General features: G+C 45.5%; 1 protein-coding gene across 8 annotated transcripts in view; it reads right to left on the bottom strand.

Moving 5' to 3' along the window:
- Nucleotides 1–24,980, bottom strand: part of LOC148502566 (death-associated protein kinase 2-like) — a 138,970-nt gene extending 113,990 nt beyond the window's left edge. For 3 of the 8 annotated variants that reach the window (XM_088449630.1, XM_088449624.1, XM_088449629.1), the window contains exon 1: nt 24,327–24,980. The gene's annotated coding sequence lies outside the window, so the exon portion shown is untranslated. Of the gene's footprint in view, nt 1–8,466; nt 8,544–14,521; nt 14,594–24,326 lie in introns of those variants that run through there. The other 5 variants (XM_088449625.1, XM_088449626.1, XM_088449627.1 and 2 more) reach the window with 5 other exon arrangements.
- Nucleotides 24,981–26,278: the final 1,298 nt, after the last annotated feature.

Below are 26,278 nucleotides of genomic sequence, written 5' to 3'. Positions count from 1 at the left end.
CCTGCTCTCCTCTCAACTGATCGTTCTCCATATCAACAAACATGAATAAAGTGGGGTACAGCACACATGTCAAGTTGTACCAATTTTAAATATTACACTGCAAAATCAATGACCTACAGGGTCACAAGATTTTTTATGAATAAGAAAAGAACACACTGCGCTACCACTTAGTGATGTCATTATGTTTTATATATAATGCATGTTATTTAGCAATTTTTTCTGGTCTTGTAGTCGGCGTGTAGACTAATAATTTATTCATGATTAAGAAGTGAAAAGTTGAATATTAGACTGCACTACCACTTACGTGTCACAAGATATTTTTATGAGTAAAACACTGCGCTACCACTTCGCGTCACAATATTTTTTATGAATAAGAATAACTCTGCGCTACGACTTAGTGTCACAATAAGCTGTGGTCTGGCCGGCAGTGTCAAACAATAATAGCGCAGCTAAGTTGCTAACGCACACACACACAAAAAAAACCAGCACTTTTAATTTCTTTTGACACTGGGGAAGAGCACACCTGAATGAGACAGCCGCCCCTTGATGAACAACACAGACAGCATGCCTTTTTAAAATGGACAACAAAGCATCCCTGCTGAGTGCGGACAGACCACCTGCAGAGTCACAAATACGTGGACGATAAACTGCAGCAATGTCACTGAACAATAATAGCACAGCTAAGTTGCCAACGCTCGCACACACTGGGGAAGAGCACCCCTAATTAACAAAGCACCCCCCCCCTGGACAACACAGCACCACTTTATGGACTGCAGCCCTAGCCTGATGGACAGGACAACACAGCAGCAGCCACAGTTAATTGACAAGTGACAGCAGCTGCAACACCCACTGAAGGAAGCCCCCCTTTATATACTGCAGCCTAAGACCCTTTATGGACAATACAGCAGCCGCCTTCAGTCCAAGACCCAGACTGGACACACACACTGACTACACGTCTGCTAGTTTCTCTCTCCACAGCCGGGAGTGAAAATGGCGCCGATCGCGGGGACCTTTATATAATCCAAAACCCACGAGAATCCGACAGCGGGAGGATGACACATTTTGCCTAGTTTTCGAATCAGAGTCAGGCAGGAAATTTCGAGCCGGGCTCGGATCTCGCCTTTGAACACGAAGTTCGGGTGGGGTTCTCGGAGAACCGGACCTACTCATCTCTAAAACAGAGGTCACTCTCCAAGTGAAAAAAATAAATAAATAAAAAAGTAGCCTACAGGTTGCTGCTACAATGGCTAATTACATATGAAGATGATGTTAGCTACTGGAGCTAAACGTTATGAAGTTTAGTAATTGGTCCATATTGTCTATGGGAACAGCGATGTACTACAGGTCCTTCATTAACACACTACATATCTAATCACTAACTTGTTTCACTATCTAACCATGCAATGTCTCAGCAGCGGCGTTCCGGCGAGTATTAAAACCTTTATTCCTAACTCTACTACCCCCACCACAACCCCCCCCCCCCTCCTCCACAGCCTAACCCTAACTGTCAGCATCCTCAGACTGGCGACATTTCACATGGCGGCAGGTTAGGTGTTCACATCGTGATCAGGTCAATAATAGGACGTTGTCGATATGGTGCTTGTCGACATTTGAACCATGCCGACATTCTAATGATTACTGTCGGCCTTCTGATACCCTTGAAATCTCTATATCATATGATATATTATACATTAACTGTTCCCGCTAAACTGCCCTAGGAAACATTCAGCAATGCTGCCCTTCAGGCGGATTCCTCATTAGGTGAAGCCTTTAACTCATTCCTTTCCTGATGGCTTACAGGGAGCATTGGTTATCTTAAGTCTTTTACAATAATACAAAGATAATCAGGTGATGAAGGTAGTCAGTGGTGGAAAAGTTTTCAGGCAGGATGGCACTCCCCCAGGATATTACTTCACATGGGTACCAAGGTGGCAGTGTTTTTATGCCAGACTTAGATTGGCACTAATGGCAGGCGAGCATCATCCTCAATGAATTGGTAGTATTGGTTGTGCCAGACCGGATGGCACCAGCCTGGCATAAAATCAGTTCCATCAGTGAATTGAAGAAGAGCCTAACTCCAGTGCCCGCTGTTGCCTGTCCTGGGTCCCCTCTAGTAAGAGGCTTCCCAGGAGGTGGCCATTAAGCCCTGCTACTTCATTCCTGTAGTGACTGCAGTTTCTTACTGTCATTTTTCAAACAAACAGTCTGTAAAGTGACAGGTAGGAGCTGATTGGTTGGCACTCGCTCTCTCTCTACGGCTTAGTACATAGACTCCTGAGTCCTCTTCTGCAGTCACTACAGGAGACACTGGTTTCCACAGCTACAATAGTTTAATTCAAATATACACCAATTCAAAAATATAGGTGCATTGTAATGAATGACATGTATAATAGTTACATGAATATGTATCTATATATACACACACACAAAAGTTTGGGGTCACTTAAAAATGTCCTTATTTTTGAAAGGAAAGCACTGTTTTTTTCAATGATAACATCAGAAATATACTATACATTGTTAATGTGGTAAATTACTATACTAGCTGCAAACATCTGGTTTTTAAAGGCATATCTACATAGGTGTATAGAGGTCCATTTCCAGCAACCATCACTCCAGTGTTCTAATGGTACATTGTGTTTGCGAAGCGAGTCAGTAGACGAATGGATGATTAGAACACCCTCGAAAACACTTGTACAATTATGTTAGCACAGCTGAAAACGGGTTTGCTCGTTAGAGAAGCTATAAAAAAAAAAAACAAGCCTTCCTTTAAGCTAGTTGAGTATCTGGAGCATCACATTTGTGGGTTCAATTATACTCTCCAAATGGCCAGAAAAAGAGAACTTTCATGAGAAACTCGACAGTCTATTCTTGTTCTTTAGAAATGAAGGCTATTCCAATGCGAGAAATTGCCAAGAAACTGAACATTTCCTACAACGGTGTGTACTACTCCCTTCAGAAAACAGCACAAACAGGCTCTAACCAGAGTAGAAAGAGAAGTGGGAGGCCCCGGTGCACAACTGTGCAAGAAGACAAGTACATTAGAGTCTCTAGTTTGAGAAATAGCCGCCTCACAAGTCCACAAATGGCAGCTTCATTAAATGGTACCCACAAAACGCCAGTGTCAATGTCTACAGTGAAGAGTTGACTCCGGGATGCTGGCCTTCTAGGCAGAGTGGCAAAGAAAAAGCCATATCGGAGACTGGCCAATAAAAGGAAAAGATTAATATGGGCAAAAGAACAGACATTGGACAGAGGAAGATTGGAAAAAAAGTGTTATGGACAGACGAATCGAAGTTTGAGGTGTTTGGATCACACAGAAGAACATTTGTTGAATGCAGAACAAGTGAAAAGATGCTGGAAGAGTGCCTGACGCCATCTGTCAAGCATGGTGGAGGTAATGTGATGGTCTGGGGATGCTGGTAAAGTGGGAGATTTGTACAAGGTAAAAATAAATTTTGAATAAGAAAGGCTATCACTCAATTTTGCAATGCCATGCCATACCCTGTGGACAGCGCTTGATTGGAGCCGATTTCCACCTCCAACAGGACAATGACCCAAAGCACACCTCCAAATTATGCAAGAACTATTTAGGGAAGAAGTAGGCAGCTGGTATTCTGATTGTAATGGAGTGGCCAGCGCAGTCACCAGATCTCAACCCCATTGAGCTATTGTGGGAGCAGCTTGACAGTATGGTATGCAAGAAGTGCCCATCAAACCAATCCAACTTGTGGGAGGTGCTTCAGGAAGCGTGGGGTGACATTTCTTCAGATTACCTCAACAAATTAACAGCTAGAATGCCAAAGGTCTGCAATGCTGTAATTGGAGCATTCTTTGACAAAAGCAAAGTTTGAAGGACAAAATTATTTCAAATAAAATTATTTCTAACCTTGCCAATGTCTTAACTATATGTTCTATTCATTTGATACATAAAAGTCAGTTTTCATGTAAAACACAAAATTGTCTGGGTGACCCCAAACTTTTGAAGGGTAGTGTAGATTAGCGAGGGACCAATTAAATTCCACTTGTGGTAGAATAAGAAGTCTTCTCTCCAGCCTCAAATTGTACAGACCTAAACAAAACCTCACACAATAGCTTCCCGCAAACAGCTAAGATTTTCAATAAGGATTAATAGAGATAGCCCCCTCTCTTCTCATTAGCCGAACCCCGCCACCAATGGAAAGATATACCGGCGCTGAAATCCCGACAGCATCGGGATCCCGGCACCAGAATCCCGAATGTAAGTATCAGAGGTTAAGGGGGAGGGTTAGGCACTAGGGGGGAGGGTTAGGTTTACGGTTCGACTTACCTTGTTCCTTATGGGTGTCGGGATTCTGACTGTCGGGATGTCGCTGTCAGTATTCTGACCAGCGGCATCCCGACCGCCGGGATCTCATACCCAACACAGATGCTCTAATAGAGATAAGAAATTTTCAAAGCACTTTGCAGGATTTTACCGCTGAGGAATACACCCTTCCACATCACACACACTCACACACATCATTCTCATACAATTCCTCTTTCACATGTGTTCCGCCTGGAATTCTATCTTCCTATTCCCCAGTTACAGAACCAGGAATTGACACTGATGTTGTCCCAGCTCTATTACTAGGCAATAAATTTGGCGTAATGGCGAAACGAAAGTGGAATTAAAAGACTGCATCGCATAAGCTCACGCCTCTGAAACGCTGTTCTGCTGCACAATTGAAACAGCACAAAATTCCTCTTCACGCACGAGCATCATTCCGTTTCACTAAAAGTGCTGGTATGACAAATTCCACTGTATATAGGGGGATGGTGTGTGCAGGCGGAAACATTGATTAAATGCACACAGGAGGATCTCATTTATTTATAAGCATAAAGACCAAACGTTCAAAATAAGAACATTAAAATGCAAATCCCTCCACTGCGCATTGGATATTTTACATGTGTTAGAATAACTTGTAGAACGCATGATTTAAATCCCATCAGAGTTGAAATCTTAGCTGATCTATACAAACATTACTTTGATCATTAAGTGTGTTGGCCAATGGGATAGGTTGCTCGTTCTGGCTGAGAAAAACAATCAATATTAAAATATTACTAAAAAGGAGGACCACACATATTTTATATTATTAAACACCAAATGGAAGCTGATCAGCAAATAAAAACATAACATTCATTGCTTGTTTTCTGTCTAAGCTGTTGAACTTTATTATTTATTTTGCTTGGGAAAGGGTAAGTGGCTAGGTGACCCTTAATGCAGCTGCTTATTAATCCTCCACAGCTTCTCAGCAGACCAGAGGGAGTGAACCGATAGAACTGCTGGATGGTTCACCTCTGCCCTAGGCGGTGTTTATTACACGCAGCAGCCATCTCTCTGTATATGCTGCAGCAATACATGCACTAGTAAAAGGCATATGCCGGGTCACTTCAGTGCCGCCTCCCGCTCCGCCCTGTCCTTACCACCTCCGTCCCTTAGTACTTGTGGTACCCAGGGTGTTGTAGTGGGCAAACAGAATAGTCTTCACGCTAGGGCAGACAGGGGGCAGTCATCTGTCATAAAAGGGTACTTCAGCACCCTCCTGAAAAGGGGCGTGGTTACTCAAAGAAGAGGGCATGACCTTGACATGCCCCCTTTTCATCACTGTAGGGGCGTGCACAGCACTCACGGAGATGCTGGGTTGCCCCCAAGCTCTCCCCGCAGTGTGATTAGATGCATACATAATAGATGATGTGTATTTGGTATGACGGAACTTCCCTCTCTCTGTGCCTAGTGCCTACATACTACTAATACTAGTAGGAACCAAGCTATATCCTGCTGTGACTGAAAGCCCCTATGGAGAGATGGGGTCAAAATGAAAGAAGTCCCAACCTTGAATATGGTTAGTAAGATACACAGCCAGTCACAGCAGTGAAGCACCTTTAAAACAACATTTGATAAATGGGGGCATGCCGACCAAATCACCATATTTCTTTACTATGTTGAAGGATAGTGACTGCCTTCATTTTCTCCCAGCATCCTACCATATCTATACCATATACTTTGTGCTAGTACTACATAAAAAGACACCACTAAAATCAATATGGATGTTGAATTGTACAAGAATGGAAGATTTGGCTCAGCAGAGGACTGTGAAGACCCTCAGCAGCCAAGGGGCTAAGCAGCTTGTAGGCTGGTTCCGATGGGTATTATTAAACTGGTAGCGCAGGTACAAACCTGAATGTATGTATTGGTAGACGAGCATCCAGTGTGACGACAATGTGAATCCCGTCCTTATTTCAGAAGGTATATTAGAGAACTGCATTACATGGCATTATAGTGTATAGTAATGCGGAAACAATGCCATGACCCCTAAATCCACCTCTGGTCCATACTGTGCATCCAGGTTGATGTTATGTAACTTTATATTTTCCCATTCCAGCCAATGTCCATTTGGGCATGTGTGCGCCCCGTGGTCACAATGACCGGTGGAGCTGTGCTAAGTTGCCCCATTCTAGGCGAGTCACATAGAATTTGACAGCAGATAAGAACCACTTGGCCTATCTAGTTTGCCCTTTTGTACCTTCTGGTAAGTGATTGAGTCATTGGCTGCCTGTACCACCCACTTAACTCAAACACACACACACACACACACACACACACACACACACACACACTAAAAGTCCAATATTTTTCTACAAGACAGGGTTGGTCTTTAGTTTTGCAAGTGGCGGAAATGCATTTATATTTTTGCATGTAGGGAAATACTGATTGATTTTGAATGTAGAGAACAAATACCAGGGGGAGGCTTTGTTTGTACTCAGATTTAGGAGCCAATAGTTCTAAATTTCAGAGTTAGGCCCTGTCACTGTGGGCCTGATTCAGTGATGTACGCTAATGTAATTACAACAGCATTCTCTCACGGGCAGCAGTTGCTAAAATATGCTAATGCCTTCCAAAGCACAGCCCAGCATAGGGACGCCCACTGCTGCCTTCTCATATCCGTCCAACAGCGTAAACATTGGGAACATCGATGAAGATCGGGCAGCAAGTCTGACCAGTCTTAAACACCGCAGCCCTCATGCTGCGAAGATCACAATAGCTAATGTATGCACGCCCATGAAGCGGCATTTAAACTGTCAGACTCGCCTGCGTTTGCCTAGCCACCCCTAGTTACCAAGCGTTGACTACCTGCCACTCACTGTGCACATGGATCCTCTGTACGGGCATGATTGCAAAACAATCGCTGCACATGCGGCTTACACACATGTGCAATGGCAAACAATGCTTGATCTGCGCAAAAATCAGTATTGCGTACATCAGATATGTAGGAACAAAGTCAAAAATATGTCCTACGCGTTTAAGGGCAGATGTTCATTGTTCCCAAAGAAAACCATCAACATATTTAAAATCAAACCAACAACGTGACATCAAACAGGGTTAAAGGGCTCGATTCTATTCAGCGCAAAGTGAATAGCGCCGGGAATCAGCTCCCGGAGCTATTCAATACACTGCGCTGCTAAGCCCGACTAAGGATTTCTTCTGGCACCCCCGGAGGGGATGCGAGCAGAAATCCGACAAAAGTCCAGGCGAGAGGCTGTTTTCTGCCCTTCGCGCCTGGAAAACAGCATCACGCCGGGAAGTTAGGTCGGGGAATGCCCGTTCTCGCGCCTTAAACAGGGTGTTTAGTCGCGAGAACGGGCATTATCAGATTACACACCGCGCAGAATTGAATAGCTCCAGGAGCCAACTCTTGGCGCTATTTACATCGCGGGCAATTGAAATCGAGCCCAAAGATGGTAAAGCCGGTTGGACTTATTTTTTATTTAAAAAAAAAACCCTGTAAAATATGAGTTTTTTTGTTGTCATCACCTAAAATTCAGTTTTTAGGGCAAAATTGTCAAAATGGTTCAGGAATTGAGACTTTAACATCTCTATAAGTCATCTACTACACAATCAATGACATGAAGGAGTACCCTGTGTAATAAGTTACCAGTATCATGTATTTGAAGAAATCAATGGCCGTTGCAGGGGATAAAAAGGTACTTGGGAGGGGGAGGAATTCTGGAGACCAAAGCAATAAGCTCATCTCTGTAACACAAGTCATGGTTGGAAAGATCCAGGTTCCCATTACCCTCAGATTTCCTTTAGGGACATCTAGGACTTCCTCAAACTTAGTGCAACTAACCACTAAGCCATGTTACTCCCAAGGAAAGGATTCTACTGTAGGTGAGAACCTTATGGATTATAGCACAGGTTCTCAAACTCGGTCCTCAGAACCCCAAACAGTGCACGTTTTCCAGGTCTCCTCACACAATCATAAGTGAGATATTCGCTGCACCTGTGGATCTCTTAAAATGTGTCAGTGAGTGATGAATACACCTGTGCACCTGCTGGGTGACCTGCAAAACGTGGCCTGTGTGGGGTCCTGAGGACAGAGTTTGAGAACCACTGGATTAAAGGATATATAAAGTCAGCAATTACCCACTTCACACTTTCCTACTCACCCGGAATGTGCAGGAGATTGCCGAATCTTGGGTAAGTCACCTGGGATCCCAACAGAGCAGACCGCTCTCCTACAAGGCTGCAATGACACAATTAGCTGTGAATACAGTCCATGTAACATCGCATCCTGCTGCAAAATGATACAAAGCGCTGCACCTTGCAGCAGAGCAAGTGCCGTCATGATTCACAGTGCAGAGACCCTGGGATCAACCCCTCCCCCAAACAAAGGATTTCCAGAGGGGAGTCCCACAGTTGACAACTATGCTTCAATTCCATAAAGGAAGTATCAATAACTCAGCTCCTCTCTTTGTGCATCTTGTGCTGCTGAGTTCTTATACTTCTGTGGGTGGCAGCCAGGACAGGATGAGCAGTAACATGCAGTGAGAAAGCACAGAGAGAGATAAAGCACAGAAGGATAAAGTGGGTGTAGAAACTGGGGAAGTGGGATTGGGAAGAAGGGGGACAGGGGAGGGATGGTAGAGTAGAGAGCCAATGATGCGGCAGTCAGGGGAGGGATGGTAGAGTAGAGAGCCAATGATGCAGCAGTCAGGGGAGGGATGGTAGAGTAGGGGGTCCCTGATGCGGCAATCAGGGGAGGGATGGTAGAGTAGGGGGGTCCCTGATGCGGCAGTCAGGGGAGGGATGGTAGAGTAGGGGGGTCCCTGATGCGGCAGTCAGGGGAGGGATGGTAGAGTAGGGGGGTCCCTGATGCGGCAGTCAGGGGAGGGATGGTAGAGTAGGGGGGTCCCTGATGCGGCAGTCAGGGGAGGGATGGTAGAGTAGGGAGCCCATGATGCGGCAGACAGGGGAGGGATGGTAGAGTAGGGAGCCTATGATGCGGCAGTCAGGAGAGGGATGGTAGAGTAGGGAGCCTATGATGCGGCAGTCAGGGGAGGGATGGTAGAGTAGGGAGCCCATTATGTGGCAGTCAGGGGAGGGATGGTAGAGTAGGGAGCCTATGATGCGGCAGACAGGGGAGGGATGGTAGAGTAGGGAGCCCATGATGTGGCAGTCAGAGGAGGGATGGTAGAGTAGGGAGCCCTTGATGTGGCAGTCAGAGGAGGGATGGTAGAGTAGGGAGCCCATGATGTGGCAGTCAGGGGAGGGATGGTAGAGTAGAGAGCCTATGATGAGGCAGTCAGGGGAGGGATGGTAGAGTAGGGTGGTCCCTGATGTGGCAGTCAGGGGAGGGATGGTAGAGTAGGTTGGTCCCTGATGCGGCAGTCAGGGGAGGGATGGTAGAGTAGGGTGGTCCCTGATGCGGCAGTATGGAGAGACATACAAAGCAGTCAGTATATTGCACATAAAAGAACAAGGTAAAAGACTAACTAACAGATGCCATACTGCTACATGTGAGAAGTCAGAATGCAGGAATAATAGACAATGTTAACCAACAATGGGCCGTATTCAATTTGAGGCAAAAAGTGCCGTTTTGCAAAATGTTTCCGCGGATTCTGACTTTCTGCCTGTTTTCAAAGTATCTCCTTATTCAATTCCAGGGCGATTTCGCCTAAGTGGAAATTCAATGTAATAGGCGAAAAAGACTCACCTATGAATAGCAGGTGAAAAGTGCAAAATCTTTATTTTGGGGTGCAAACATGGGGAAAAGACCCAGAACCCTTGGGACAGGCCCCAAAGGACAAATCTGCAACAACAAATTACCTCAGAACACCCAAAAAAAAAGTACTTTTGTTTTGGGGCGAAAAAGTAAAAAGTGTGGGGACAAGCATAAAATCTAGCGAAAAAGACTTCTGGTCTGCAAGGACGGGTCAGGTGTTTTTAGGATTGCAGGTGCATGTCATAAGTGCGTTTTTTAAAAGTTCACTTTACAGACATATAAATATGCTAGCACCCATTTTCAAGTACCCCAAATTTGACAGGAGAACTTATTTTCACCAAAAAATACTGCTTTATGCCATTCTTCACCACTTTTGCAGAGATGCTAATAAGAAGCAAGTTAAACTACTTAAGTATCCCAAACACTTATTATCGCTTTTATTAGGGCTATTAGTACACATCTACATTGATTCCCCATGTTAGGGCATTTTTTTGGGGGGTGCAGACTGATTTCCCCACTTCTGACAGTACTTTACGCCTGTTCCGCATTCGCCACTTTCACGTGGTTTGGAATTGAATAGGGCGAAAAGCAGGGACGCGCCAGAAAAGTTTTGGTGTCTGAAACTAGTGATGGTAGGCGGAAAGTCGGACAGGTGAAACCTTTCCAACTTTCGCGTCTAATTGAATACGGGCCAATGTGTCAAATTACCGGGTGAGGTTGCTGGAGGCTGGAATTCAGGAGAAGCATGCAGGGTGTGCAATAGCGTTCCCGCTAGGCTGTTTTAGCGGGGCGCGGCGCGCTGCCCTCCGTCTGGAGGGCAAAAAGCACCCTGCCCTCCAGAAGGAGGGCAAAAAGCGCCCTGCCGTCACAGCCTGTGGGTGCCGTCTTCACCCGCGGGACGCAGTGTCCCGCGGGTGGAGAAATGTGCGGTGACCCGGTCACCGCCAGAGAATAACCCGGCATGCGCCCGGCATCTATTCTCCCTGTCTGCAGCGCTTGGGGGCTGCCCGGCGTGTCCGTAAGTGCCGGGCACGCCTTCAAGTATGACGAGAAGGGGACGCTTCTTATAGACACGCCCCCTTTTCATGACCACGCCCCCTTTTCAGACGCACGCCTTCTGCGCGCTCACAAGGTTGCCCTCTCTAGCTCCGGCGCCCTGCCTGCCGCCAGAGCTAGAGTGAACACTATGTAATGTTTGAGAGTTTGCAGTATTATAGAAATCAGAGAGTGGGGCAAAAATCCAGTCCAAATCCAGTGTAAACTGCAGTTAGAACGGTGTCCTTAGAATGTAGACCTCACAGTAGCAGGCCAAAGCCTGATTGCAGATCTTGAAATTTATGCTCTTATATACTATATACACCCTGTATCAGTAGGCACATGGGGAGGTGTGTTTTAGCAGTATGTTCTGCAGTCCATACTTACCTACTCTCCCAGAAGTTGTGGGAGGCTCACTAATTTTCGGGGGAGCCTCCCCTGCACCCCCGAAAAAGGTATCCAAATCTCCCACATCCCACCCACTTCCTAGTTATGTGTGCAGGATGGGGAGATAATTGCCAGAAATCGTGGCATAAATGCAGTCAAACGCGGCTTCGTACGGAGGGGGCGGGGCAAAATGGCACAAAACTCCTAAATGACAGAAACCGGCCCTGCACCCCCAAAGTGGACTGCCGTGTCTGCTCTCCAGGCATCTCCCGGGAAGCAGATTACAAAATTCGCTCAGTATGCTACAGTCTAATTAACAGAGGGGGTATTACACTGTAGACAGCATTAGGGATGGACATCAGAAGCCTGGTATCAAATAGTTGCAGGGCTTCCAACTTCAAATCCAGTGATGCAGTGGCAAGTAGCCAATCACCTTGCAACCATTAGATAGAAAAACCATTGCTATCGTTATACGTGCAGCACATCACAGCAGTGCTGTCACTGTGAGGGGCGTACACAGCACTCTCCGAAATGCTAGGCTGCCCCCAGGCTCCCCATACACTGAGAATATATGTGCATCTATTCTCTGGCAGCTCCCCCTCACAGTCAGCCATCGGATGGGCATCGGAAAGCTGCATCCGATAGCTGGCAACCATCAAATTCCCAGTATTCAATGGAAAAAGTCCATCCAGAGACAGCATCACAGCTACAGACAGACAAACTTTCCTGAGGTGTGAGAATTGTAGCCAGAGAGAAAGGATATACAAGGGGAAGATGGTTTTACCTACTGCACATTAGTTTTAAACACACAGATTTAATTTAAATTAAGGCTCTCTCTGAAGACTGTACAGCGATGAATGGCCAGAAATAATGATGCAGTGATATCTTGTACAGTATATTCATTCATAAGCACGAAAATAATATTGCTCAAACAACAGATGAGGGGTTTCATAATCCAATATAAAAAAAAATAAGTCCTCACAAGGTTGATCGTTATCGTCATGTTTGTTATGGGAGTGGTATGTTCGGTCAACATTCAACACGCACTTATCTGCAGTGCTGGCCGGTATAGAGTATTATACTTCATATCAGAGTTCAGGGAATAAAATCACAGTTCATGCAACCTCTTGCTTTCATATGGTCACATAACTGTGATTATCATCATCCTTTATTTATATGGCACTAGCGTTCCCGCTAGGCTGTTTTAGCGGGGCGCGGCGGCCTGCCCTCCTTCTGGAAGGCAAAAAGCTCCCTGCCCTCCAGAAGGAGGGCAGAAAGCGCCCTGCCCTAACAGCCTGCGGGTGCCGTCTTCACCCGCGGGTCGCAGTGTCCTGCGGGTGAAGAAATGTGCGGTGACCCGGTCACCGCCGGAGAATAGACGCCGGGCGCATGCGCCTGGCATCTATTCTCCCTGTCTGCAGGGCTTGGGGACTGCCCGGCGTGTCCGTAAGTGCCGGGCACGCCCCCAAGAGTGACGAAAAGGGGACGCATCTTATAGACACGACCCCTTTTCAATGACCACACCCCCTTCTCGGTCGAGCACGCACAAACGTGCCCTCTCTAGCTCCGGTGCCCTGCCTCGCACCGGAGCTAGAGTGAACACTATGGCACCACAAAGGTTCTGCAACGCCTTACACAGTACATACAAGAAAAACAATAGTAATACAAAAACAATGCAGGACAAGGACAGGGTTTATACACATAGCTGCATAACACAAGCAGCAGGGCGTCAGCAACCAGGTGTTAGGTGCCAATTGAGGCGTTAGGAGTAAATGATAATATAAATATGTGGAGGAGAAGCACGTGAGGGACGAGAGCCCTGCTCGTGAGAGCTTACATTCTAAAGTGGAGGGGCAGACAGACAGGGGTGACACAGATGGGGTATATAGTGAGGAAGGAGCATGGAGCAGTGGGTTAGGATACAAGCAGCAGAATGTGTGTTATAAGATGACCGGATGTTATGTCAAAATCCTTCATAGATAGTTTATGCGTTATTTACATGAGATGTACAAAATAGAAAAGTTGCACTTTAATTTTTGTCTGTTACACTTTAGCATCTAAATACATCCACCAGCTAAAAATGCAGCTATTATGGGACTGTCCCACCATCCTAATAGTGAGTACTATAGTCCCAGCTGCTGGGTGCTATGCCATGCACAAATGGTGCGAAAGCCTTGCTCATCAACTCTCCATGCCCAGTGATCTCTGTTGTGCAATATAATTATATATATACATACACACACACACACACACACAGTATATATATATTGCCATGTCATCCATTTAATTCAGGACACATGTGAATAAGAGGTTCTGTGGATGATTAAAACCAGGTGAAATGGAGACTTGTAGTCAGCCAGCCACAGTTAAAGGGGATATGGCGCACGCACACACACACACACACACCCCCCCCCCTAAATAGTCACAGCTCATGGGTGCTTACTCCATATGCAGCATAGATTTCAATGCACATATAAGAGATTATGGGGTAGATGTATGAAGCCCAGAAGCGGTGATACCGCTTCTCCCCGATGTATGATCGGGGGTCTGGGCTGTAAATGATAGGGGCGCTAGGCACCCCTGTCATTATCGGCGCTGCTATCTACAAGATAGCAGCGCCGAGCGGCAGGGCCATGTACGAACGGTCATACCGCATGACCGTTTGGCCGACTGTAGCTGTAGTTATCGACAGCTACAGCCTGGCGCTAGCCTATCCCCACAGCAGGGACCTGCCGACTCCAGGCTGCACGCGGGGATTTCGCGAGATCCCGCGCATGCTCAATGGAGCCGTCCGGGACTGACACACAGTGCATCAGCACTAGGCTGATGCGCTGCTGTCTCTAGCGGGTAGCGCCGGAGGGGGGAGTTAACGCTCCCCCTCTCCGGCCGATGAGATGTTCTTACATCTCATTGGTAGTGCTTCCTGCTTCGCCTCGGTAAAGAGGCGAAGCAGGAAGCGGTATAGCGGCAAGTTAAGTACCGCTATCATACATCTACCCCAATGTATGAAAAGAAGAGCACTGACTGACTGATGGATCCAGCTTAGAAGGCCCCCCAAAAATATTTTTATTACATACCATGAAATTTTGCACAGAAGACACAAGTAAACCATGATGATCTGGACCTTTGTCAAGACTTTCTCCCAGAACATCCTTCCATATCCAGCACATGGATAAAGTGAACCACAAAACCTGAACAAGCTGGGTGGGTCTATATGCCTGCCTTACCTCTAATCAGGTGCAGCCCATCATCAGATAATAAATCAGCATTCATCTCGCTAAAGTATTGAAACAGAAGTTTCCAAGTAATTATGTACAACTTAATGACTCTTATAGATAAGGTAAATATGTTATGCTCCACGTGACAAAAAAAAATAAATATTTTTTTTTAACTTTTAAACCGGATCTGATGGCGAGTGCCCGTCTTGTCATACATTATAGTAATATATTTTATGACCTGCTAAGGCCCAGCGGTAATTGAAGCATCATGCTGCAAGGGGAGGTGTCCGAGCTTGCGCCCCCACCATGAAACATGACAGACCTGAGGCTAGCTGGTTGCAATTAATGTGGAATGTGAGTGGCTAAAGGACAACAGATCTGAAAAACAGATGTTATCAGCAGATCCTGGCAGCTCATCAATGCAAGCCTTTCATCCAACAACATAAACATGTTGTATAACTGGAAAAAGAAAAGAACAGAAGTGATATTTGCTATGAAATGATATGGTGTCTCATGTCTTTAATGTATGGCCATGCCTTATGCCAATTATAAGCAGAGCATGTGTAATACCCACATACCCACATAGATTATATAGTTTACTACTGTAATTATACTGGCACCAGAGACTATTATGTGTATTTTTAACCACTTCTCCAGGGTAAGTAAACTTTCTGGGGGGCATCACCTCTCCTCTGCAAGTGACAAAGGAGCCACCCCCCCCCCCTTTCCTAAGAGCCCCAGAGTGCCATACGCACAGAACATTCTGGGGTGCAACTCCGACTGTGATGGCGGCAGTCACAGACCGCAAAACATTCCTGTCTGGGAACCGGAAGAAACACATTCTGCGTATGTGCTGAACGTATCTCCTCTAAGTTCACTGGGGGACGCAGCCACAGACACATGGATGCGACCGTGTCAGCGAAAGCCCGGCTGGCTGTAGTCACATCCCAGGGGACCACGTCAGGTAAGAGGTTCAAGAGGCATAGTATATACTAGTCCTCAAGGGTGGCACTCCCAATAATAATCATACAGCGTGCAGGTGCCCTCCAAACTAAGTCAGCACCAGCTGACCCAAAATCTACCATGCATGCAGGTGGCACTCTGTCTCCAATAAATCAGCACAGGTAATAGTGAATGAATCACCGACGTTTCGGAGCGTTTAATATAGCCCTTTCATCAAGGTACAACCTGAAAGGGCTATATTAAACGCTCCGAAACGTCGGTGATTCATTCACTATTACCTGTGCTGATTTATTGGAGACAGAGTGCCGCCTGCACGCATGGCGCACGCACACACACTTCTTTAATTCTAATCATGTGTAAACAATCATTTTAATATGTACGTTTAGGACAAAGAACAAAAAATGACCATCGTGTTTTCCCGAGACAATAATACCTCATACACAACATAGAGATAAACACAAAGGGCCGTATTCAATTAGCGGTGAAAAGTTCCAGACTTTACGAATGGTGTACTTTCCACCGTCATCGCTAGTTTTGCCTCCGGAAAAGTATCATGCTCGTCACCGGTTTTCGCCCTATTCAATTGCAATTGATTTGGGGAATTCTGCCTGACATCCCCCTAAAGATGCACTGACATGGGGGATCACTATGGATACCCCCGAATAGCCCTGCTGAAGGATTTTGGGGTGCTTTAATGCTCCCTATTGGTGCTATTTAGCGTCTTTGCACAAGTGGTGAAGAATAGCATTTAGCAGGTTTTTTAACTTAAAATAAGTAGTCCCAGCAAATTTGGGGTACATGAAAATGGGTGCAAGCATGGTTAAAATTCGCTAGTGATGTTTAAAAAAAACGTAAAAAACGCACCTTCAGCAAACACCTGCAATCAAAAAAACACCTCCCCCATACTTGGGGGACCACCTGCAGTCTATTTCGCTAGTTTTTAAATTTGTCCCCCAACTTTTTCGCCCCCAAAACGAAAGTCGTTTTTTGGGGTGATCTAAAGTATTTTTGAACGTTTTTTTGACGCAGTTTACCTATGAGGGACTGTCCCAAGGCTGCAGGTCTGTTCCCACAACTTTGCACCCCAAAACCCCAATTCTGCACTTTTTTTCGCCTCCATTCAGAGGCGAATCTTTTCCGCTGGTTACAAGGCGCAGACTTTTCGCACCGGCGAAAAGTCTTCGCAGTTGAATACGGCGGAAAGTTCCCGACAGGCGAAATGAAGTCATTGGCGAAAACTTTTCGCCGAGAACAGCTTTTCTCCTTCAATTGAATACGGCCCAAAGTCTACAAATAGACATTAACGCATAGGTGAAAAAAATAAAAAAAGAACAAACACACCTCAATGCAATCTTCCAAGTAGAGATTAAGTTATAGTGTACAATAAAGATTTTTATATGCGCTTCTTTTTATTTGGTGGTGGGGGAGTTTTGAAGACTAATCCCTCAAATTTACATTTTATGAGACAATCATTTCTTATAACAAAGATGTGCAAATAATTTCTAGGCTTTGGACTTTGGTTACTTTAATGCCACATCTCCTTAATGGCTGCCTTGTAAAGGAGATAAAAGGGGACAATAAAGTTACTTTTACATTTGTGCTCCCACGGCTGACAAAAAAAATTATTCTCAACTCACTCTTGATACAAATTATAATTAAAAAACCAAAACTAAATTACACATAATACGCATACTCCTAAAAGATGCGAGAGATAAACCAAATAAAATACTGACAGCACCTGAAAGCCAATACACACCAATGGGTTTAAAAATACACTTTTAATATACAGTTTTTAAATTATTTAATTTATTTATTACCAGTTATTTACAGAATATAGCACACAGATATTTTGCAGCGCTTTACATATATTTGGCCATCCATGTCAGTCTCTGCCCCAGTGGAGTTTACAATCTATATTCCCTACTACATGTACACACACTAGGGCTATTTTTTTTAATTATTATTAATATACACACACAATAGGGGTTAATTTTTTGTTGGGAGCCAAATAACCTACCTGTATATTTTGGGGATTATGGAAGGAAATCCGTGTACCCGTAGAAAAACCAAGGCAAGGACTGGGAGAATTTACAAACTTCACACAGTTTGGGGCCATGGTGGGAATCAAACCCACAACCTCAGTGCTGTGAGACGGTAATGCTAACCACTACGCCACCCGTCCTACATTTTTAATTCATTTTCACAGCTGGAATTCCTGTCCCAACCCAGGTTATTGGCACAGAGTCTTTTTTTACTGGCCAAGTGGCAATACTACTTCTAAAGTAGGTAATCATCACATAGCTCTTTGTAATTACTTCTTCTAGTGTTTGTTACACTGTACAGTAGTACACTCTTTATACTGCAGATAGGCGTGTGACTGCCAAAGCCCTTAGGGCGACTCTCTCTACCGGTGCCCCACCCTGCTGAGACCCCGACCCACCTCATCTCCCTGAGAGCTTATTTATTGAGGCCAGGAGGACAAAAGGTGGCATTGCAGAGAGAAGATCCGGAGGGAAGATCTATTTCTCTTCTGTCGGTGTGATGTTGCCTACCCTCAGGCACGTTACCCTGTCATGTCAGATCACACACACACATAACGTGCAGTCCCAAACCCACATCCAGAGACGGAGAAAGATGATATTACGAGGCCTGGGGGTCAGAGACCTCATAGCACACCTATAACTACCAGTAACGAGGTAACAGATCTCCGCATTATGAGGTACGCATCTGTAATGTATGTACAACAGATAGGCCACCGAGCGAACCCTTCACACACTAACATGTGCGATGTGCAGCCACCGAATCAAATACGGTATCCCAACATCACCAATTTCCCTGATCACCTCTATGGCGTGCTCTGGAAAAATGGCGAAGTTGGTGGACACAAAAGGACTGATTCTGAGTGGCAGGCAAAGTGGGTGTAGTTACGGGCAACAGCGAAACCCTGATTTACTACTTTACACTAGTGCAATTATCCATTCAGTGAATGCGGGGGATTGTGCGCGTGTAAGCGGAAACCAGTGCCGCCCATTGATTTTGCACCAGCCACATTACCTGTCATCATTCGTATAGGCACGTGCACCAGCCCCATGCTGGGTGTAAGAGTTCCGGCAGATACCGACCTCCCTACCCGTACACACCACCCAGAATCGCGCAGAGCTTGTGATACACACCCACGGCATTCCCACGCCACTACCCCAAGTAACGGTGGTTACGTGCGATCGCATTGTCACCAGCAAGTTTCTGTCCCGTAAATGGGTCTGGTACCAATGGGACTGGTACAGTGACATTTCTGTGAAGGATTAGTTGAAGTCCTTCCCCTGCGCTTCGACTATGGCCGCAGCAGCTCCCGGATCCAAAAATTTGACCTTGAGACGGATTAAGACCCCATGGGGCTCTAGACAATACACTGGTTTGAGGCCAGTTCCCCCCAATGTTTGTAAAAATAGAACATATAAAAAATGGGTCAGAGTAATCCGGGCCCCTCCAGAACTCCCTAGACGCTCTGTTGGAGACTTGGCTGCATAATCAATGATCTGGCTCTGACGCCACCCAAGTAGAAAAAATAATGACACCTCCCAACTGCCCTGCTTCTAACAGGACAGTCCTGATTTTAGGTGAATGTCTACAGTCAGACAACGCAACCCAACTGGCGGGTTTGATGGGGTCATGCCTCACGGAAGGTATGAGCGGGGCCTCTATGGGTTGAGAGGGATAACTGACAATGTTGGTGCCTGCGAGGAGTCACATTCTGACAGTCCCCAAAAGCGTTCTGATGGCGCTTCGCGACATCGCAGAGAATTTAGTGTCCCAACAGAGTTCCTAATAAATCCTGTAGAAAAGGTGTAAATACATACATCAGTCACAGTCCGTTCCATGTTCATATGAAGGGAATATGATTGCCTCACAATGTATGCTGCATAAAGAGTCAAGGCCAGATATTGCGGTAAAGGGACGGTCACTTTTGACAACTCTTTCTTACTAGTATAGTTGTCACGTGTTGGAAATGTGGCGTCCCACCTAGGACTCCAACTGTTTCCCCAGCAGCGCCTTAGGCTTGTGTAAATAACACTGTCATAGCCGTCTATGGGCAAAAATGCTTTATGGGGCATTTACTAAGCGATGACAAGCTGCGCTTTTCAGTGCCGGTCCCCTAACACATAGCGCCATCTGAGGATGGTACTACAGGTCCCTTACCAGTGTGGCTGCCGCTTCCCGACGTCCGGTTCCAAATGAGATCTTGCGGTTTCTTAATACATCTCAGAACTAAGACATCCAGGATGTCATTGAGAGCTGAGAGACGTGGCAGGTTAATACATCTCCTCCAATATTACATACAACATGAAAGAAATTTGGGAACCCAAACAAAAAGACATCTAAAAAAAAAAAGGTAATGCCTTTAATTGGTAACTATAGTGGAAATCATTGCAATCTATCGACTATCCTAAGCTGGCCCCACACATCACAATCTGATCATTCAACTTGATTATTGCTGATTGAATCATTTAATAAATAAATAAAAGAGAAAAAAAAAAAAGTTACAAGACTAGCCCGTCACTCAGTGTAACAAAGAGCCTCTCATGCTACCAGCAGCCTGCAATCCAACATGCCAAAATGTGAAAAATGACTATTTCTGTCCTTCACCGCTTGGCCAACAGAGAGCAACATTCCGCGGATATTTTCTAGGGTGTGCAGTGGGATGAATGGTCTATATTAGGATTCAGGCAGAAATTGTCACATTTGTCTATGTCATAAAGGCAAATCTAGAACAAAAATATATTTAACCCCTTTTTCAAAATTCTAATTTGCCAGAAAGACTGGAATTCTCATACTCCCTTTTTGTGCAGCTGTCAGACATTGGGGCTTATTTTCTGCGGAAAGAGCCCAAGGAAACGAGCGGCAAATAGTTAAGATTGATTTAGTACAAGGTAGACAATGGAAGCATGCATGTCTGGTTGCTAGCGGTTACAACAACGGCACACCAGTTCTTATACAGCAAAGCTCCCCAATTTAGTGAGTACCCACCTTTACTTGATAAAACTGGCTCAGTATCGCACTAAGGTGTACCTGGGAAGATGCATTACACAGGTGCACAGCAGTGCTGTAAGTGCTGGAGCCTGGAAGTAGAGTCATGGCAGCAGCCTGGCAGGACAGGAGCCACAGTCACCAATCAGGTGTAGTACTCTGTACACACCTCCCGTTCAGTGCTGATAACAATATGCTCAAATGGGGCGATCCATCAGCTCACCACAGGTAATGGCCTAGTAAGTGCTATACTGTAGGGGTAGTCACTAAAGAGGGGACATGTTTAATGGCAGGGCCGAAACTAGGATTTTTGTCACCAGGGGCAAGATAGTAATTTGGCGCCCCCCCCTGGTAATTCCCTCTGCAGCAGTGCCCCTATAGTAATGCCCCCTGAGGTACTGCCCCTGTAGTAGTGCCCATATAGTAATGCCCCTGTAGTAGTGCCCATATTGTAATGCCCATATGTTAATACCCCCATAGTAATGCCCCTGTAGTGCCAATGCTCCCATATTAATGCCCTTGTGGTAATGCCCCTGTAGTGCCCATGCTTTCATAGTAATGCCCCTGTAGTGCCCATGCTCCCATATTAATGCCCTTGTGGTAATGCCCCTGTAGTGCCCATGCTTTCATAGTAATGCCCCTGTAGTGCCCATGCCCCATAGTAATATCCTTGTAATGCCCTTACAGTAATGCCCCTGTAGTGCTCATGCCCCCACAGTAATGCCCCTGTGGTAATGCCTCTGTAGTGCCCATACCCCAATAGTAATGCCCCTGTAGTGCTCATACCCCATTAGTAATGCCCATTATTGCCCATGCCCCCATGGTAATGTCCATGCCCCCATAATAATGCCCCTGTAGTGCAGCTTATTAAAAAAAAATACTTACCTTGAACCCTGTTTCTGCATCCAGCGTCGCGTCCGGTCCGCCGGCTGCTCCTCTGAACTATGGGGGAGACATCATGACGTCTCCCCCATAGTGCCCGTGGGGAGAGCCAGAAGCTGGAGTTCGGGAGAGAACTCCAGCCTCCGGCTACACCGCGTCGCTGCAGAGAAGGAGCCGGGTGCCCGCTGGTAATAAATATTACTAGCGGACGTCCGGCTTGGAGCCTCTCTGCAGTGCCGGGCTGGAGGTCACTTGCACTGGGTACAGCAGCGCACCCTGTGCACGTGCACCTACAGCCCCCCCCTAGTTGCGGCCCTGTTAATGGACAATCACAATTAAAAAGGAATTAGGGCTTATTTGGATATCACTGCCGATCACTGGAGTATCGATAATGGGTGCAAAAGGTGCGGTGTAGATGTGGGCCCTCTTGAACCAGGGGCCCACAACGCTCACATTGCACCAGCGCCATTTTCCCTGAGATGTTGCACACGCGCAGTGGGCCTTGACACAGATTGCAAACTGGCCCTCTTCTCTGATCAAACACCGCTGCAGAGGATGATTAATATGACTGCATCGCCATGAAAACTAAAACAGATATAAGACCTCTATGGGGATGGCAGCTTGGCAAATGCTATAGCTCGGCATGGCGCTTAGCTGTGTCTGGCAATGAGGACCAGTGAAGCCAGGTCCAAACTACTATGCGCATCTGGGGATGCTAAAAGTGCTTGCATACAGCGTTACTTCTTTTCGCTGGCAGCATCAGGCTGCCCCAGAATATTTGCCAGGGAAGGGGAGGGGTGAGTTACTCTGAGAGTCCTGACTTGGTAAATAGTGGAGGTACATAATTATATATCGCAGAGATATGAAACAATACATAATGATAGTTAAGAAACTAGACTTAATACTGGCTATTACATACTTTTGTCTAAAGACTGCTCAATGTACACCTTGACCAAATACCACTATAAATTCCCTTTAGAACTTATTTTATTATAAATGTTCCAAACATGATAGAATAATCTGTTATAGGAACGGTGCAATCACTATTCACATTTTTTTGCTTAAACATTTAATAGAATCCAGATAATGTCTGTAAATAGACATACCCCATTATATTTCCCTCAGGTTTATTACTACATGGTGGACACACGGCAACTGTTGCTACGCTTATTCTACCAACTGTCTGTTACCTTAACCCAAATGTATTTTTATATATCCTGTCTATTGCAGGTCGCTGTTCTACCGTATTCTCACATCGGTTGTTTGCTTATAAATGTATTGTTACCTGACTCCTTATCAATGGCATTCACCTGGATTAATAATTCAGCTCATTGATTGATTTTATGACATCTGACTCACCTAACAACTGCTCTGCGTGACCGTGAACACACTACATAAAATAGTTTTTACCCCTTCGGTGTGAATATTAATGAATAAGGAACATTCTTTTTTTTCACTCAGAATGTCTAGTTATAAATGTATACTCAATTTTACATCATTACATGCAGAATGCCCCCTTCCTCTACCCCAGGGGTTCCCAACCACGGTCCTCAAGGCACACTAACAGTCCAGGTTTTAAGGATAGCCATACTTGAGCACAGGTGACTTAATTAGTACCTCATTTATTTTGATTTAACATCTGTGCTCAAGCATAGACATCACATCAACCAGGACTGTTATACCCCTTTTACACCGGAGCTAAAACCCAGGTTTTTGAAGGGTTCACACGGGCAGCTCCCTGGTGTAAAAGGGGAGAGAGTTGGATCTCTGGGTCGAGTGACCCAGCAATCCAACCCAGGTAACTAGCAGGGCTTAACACGGGCGTAGCCCGTGAAACCCTGCTGTGAGAACAGCGCACTCCGGGTCACGATGACCTGGAGTGCGCTGCTAGCCGGCCGATTGGTCCGGCTTCAGTGGCGCTTGGAGATGACATCATCTCCAAGCGACCACTTTCACTCCGCAAAAGCCGGGTCTATGCAGACCCGACTGCGGTGTGAGCGGCGCTGACTCGGGAATATCCCGAGTCGGCGCCGGCAGAATTCCGGTTCTGATCCGCATAGGAACTTTGTTCCAACTCTGGGTCAGACCCGGAATTTAGGTGGAAAAGGGGTATTAGTGTGCCTTGAGGACCGAGGTAGGGAATCACTGATCTACCCTCTAAAATAAACAGTGGACTAAAGTGCATTTGTTAGGTCTGCTAATATTACTGTAAACCCTGGAAATGTTCAACTTCAGAAACTATTATATGATACATTATGTTATTGCTAAAAAAAAAAAAAAAAAAACTCTTTTAGAAATAAATATACTTCTTACAAGTGTGTGGCTAATTCAATGGGTATGCGCAGGTCAGCAGGCTGCTCAGGTGAGCCAGTATCAGTCCTTTGCTGAGCCAAACTTTATTTAAAAAGTGACATTTCTGCTTTGCAGAAATTATTTCCCAGTATTAAAGACTTTCCATCACTTACTTTTAATAAACCTATTAAAGTTGACTTTCATCAGTTAGAAGTACCTCTAATTTCTGAAAAAAATTTTTTTTAATGTTGTAAAATATATATATATATATATATATATAAAAAACACAATAAAAATAAACAAGCCCACCTTTATCCACCCCCCCAACAACGAAACTGTTATTTTCAATAAACAATATAACAGGGAATGGTCTTTTTATTCTGACTTAACCTAAACAGTTAACACCAGCTCTGTACGCACTATACAAACATCCTGGACATAATATTGAATGTAAAACAGACATAAAAGCAACTAAACATTAGTCTTATCGGGGTGTACTCACCAACCTGAGTGACCCTTTCAGACGGGACTGGATCCTCTTTCTCCAAAGAAACCCACCCAAATTCCTCAGCACCAAGGGTGCCTGATTATCTCCTCTGATCCCCCTCCTCAGGCAAAACACATTCTCTGCAGTCCTTAGATCTAAGAGAAGTAAACTGCCTCCTCCTAATCACTTTCTGTTGGTTAAACTTTTCACATACCCAGCCTCCAAATTAAAGGAGAGGGAGGGGGTAGCCCACTTTTTTGGAGGTCTTTATAATGATGCAACCCTACGCGATCCCTCCTCATCAAAGCTGGGCTTGGGGGGGGGGATCTCTAGAGGCAGGGCTCAGCCATGCAGGTAACAAGCATTGCAGCAAGGTGTAATTGTAGAGAAGCACCCGTATTAGGGATGGTTATTACTGCACCTCCTCCAGGCTGCATACAGTACACAGGGACAGAGCTCCCCCAGCAATGCAGTTGTTTGCAGACTTAGAGGACATGATTCATTGTGTGCTGCAGGGAGAAATCCTCCTCATCCATCCACTGTGTGAACTTCGGCTCCTGCTAAGACACACAGGGGGTAAAGATCATATCCCTGTCCAGGGCTTGGAGCCTCTCAGTGCAGAGGGAGTCAGGAAGCTGTTACAGCAGATAGTAGCGCAGACTTCAATGCAATGTTTGGCTGGGGAAACTGCATGGTGACGGTATGAAGCAAACCAGGAAGGGACTGGGCTCTTAAAGGACCAGCCCTGCAATAAACCTGTAAGCCAGCCATGGCAGAGTGTGATAATATCCTGCTCCTGTTTCCCCACATTTCTTTCAATTGAAATAACCTTGGCTGGATTGCATGAGCAGCATAAGTGGTGTAGGTCTGAGCACTGAGATTCATGAATTTAATTCCCGAGCAAGACTGTCAGTGTGGAGTTTGTACGTTCTCTCCGCGTTTGCGTGGGTTTCCGCTGGGTGCTCTGGTTTCCTCCTACAATAATATATTTTCTGTAAAGCGCTGTGGACATGTTAATGTTACCATGTTCCCAGAGACCTGGCACAAAGACAGAATTTACTGTGCAGTCTTCTCCCCAGAAATTTTTTCCAGCCGGGTGGCATCAAGTAGTAGCCGGGTGGTGGCCTTCACAATAATAAAATGTTTTAATCCCTGAATTTATAATGATTTAAACTTGAAATAACATTTTATATATTAATTTTTCTCTTATCTTATTAGAGGCCCAGTCGTCTGATTATGAAAAGCTGTAAAGTCTGTAGGATCTGGTCCTTTTTGTACAGCTTGCAGGCTCCCAAAGTGCCGGGCGGTAGGCTGTGTCTTGCCGGGTGGTGCACCCGCAAAAAACAGCCTGGGGAGAACACTGCTGGAGAGGAGGGGGCCCGCACAGAGGCTAGATACAGGCACCCTCCTTAAACCGCATCTGGCCACGCCTGTCAGATTCAGATTAGGATGAGAATGTTATTTATGTACGACTTTTCTCCCAATAGGACTCAAATGCTTTACATTTAAAAAAAAAAAAAAAAAAAAAAAAAAAAAACACAAGATAGCGAAGAAAGTAGAAAATAATTTGGGTTGTATTTTATTTTAGAAACTAAAAGGACATTAATGAAATGTGTGAGAAACCGGCTGAGTCTTCAGTGTATTTTTTAAGGATTCTAGAGTGGAGGCCTCGCAGACTGTGCGGGGAAGCAAGTTACAGACAGCTAAAAGCTCCACCCCCAAATTAATTAAGGGAGGTTTTAGGTACCGCTAAATCCTTCATCTGCAGATGGAAGTAAGCGAGTGGTGGTGTAAGGATCAGAGGCTGCTTCAGGTACCTTGGGTCCTGGTTGTGTAGGGCTTTGAAAGTCAGTAAGCCAGTCTTGAAATAGGCTTGCCATTTTACAGGCAGCCAGTGAAGAGATTAGAGAATGGATATTATGGGGCTATTAGGTAGCAGCAGGGTCGGGTTAAGGTTATCGGGGGCC

Source organism: Taudactylus pleione, unplaced genomic scaffold (assembly GCF_031769625.1).
Source record: "Taudactylus pleione unplaced genomic scaffold, aTauple2 ptg000490l, whole genome shotgun sequence".
Lineage (NCBI taxonomy): Eukaryota > Metazoa > Chordata > Amphibia > Anura > Myobatrachidae > Taudactylus > Taudactylus pleione.
This window is presented reverse-complemented; position numbering and strand designations above follow the sequence as displayed.